Source organism: Nanorana parkeri, unplaced genomic scaffold, assembly GCF_000935625.1.
Source record: "Nanorana parkeri isolate BGI_ZX_2015 unplaced genomic scaffold, ASM93562v1 scaffold2974, whole genome shotgun sequence".
In the NCBI taxonomy this organism is placed as follows: Eukaryota; Metazoa; Chordata; class Amphibia; order Anura; family Dicroglossidae; genus Nanorana; species Nanorana parkeri.
Window position 1 is genome coordinate 2,433 of NW_017309242.1, and position 459 is coordinate 2,891.

A 459-nucleotide genomic window follows, 5' to 3' on the forward strand; every position below is an offset into this window, starting at 1 on the left:
CCAACAATGCCTGTTCAGTCATTTTGGTGTCACCCCTCCAATGGTGTCACCCGCACGCCCCCCTTGCGACACCACTGAGCAGAACTGTAAATGCCACCGACGTACGGCATGCTGACCGGGCCAGCCGGGGACAGTTTTGTTTCGCCGCATTCCTTACGGCGCTGGCAGGGAAAGGGTTAGAGAAGTCCACGCAGTCCACCGAGCTCAGGCTGAAGTCACCCCGGACCCGATCCAGTCACAGCTGGCGGTTCCGTGCCGGTCCATCACGTGCCGCTGAATCCAACGCTCGGCCTCCAGAGACTTTTTGTTGTCTCAGTATCTAGAAGAGGAACTCCGGGGAACGTTACTCCGGCAGTGGTATGTCCCCGGCAGTAGTATGTCCCCGGCAGTAGTATGTCCCCCGGCAGTGTGAGGTCCCCCGGCAGTAGTATGTCCCCCGGCAGTGTGAGGTCCCCCGGC

General features: G+C 60.6%; 1 protein-coding gene across 1 annotated transcript in view; it reads left to right on the plus strand.

The window, feature by feature from the left end:
• Positions 1 to 459, plus strand: part of MPV17 (MPV17, mitochondrial inner membrane protein) — a gene marked incomplete at its 5' end in the record, with an annotated part of 9,333 nt that overhangs the window by 2,282 nt on the left and 6,592 nt on the right. The gene's annotated exons all lie outside the window — the stretch shown is intronic.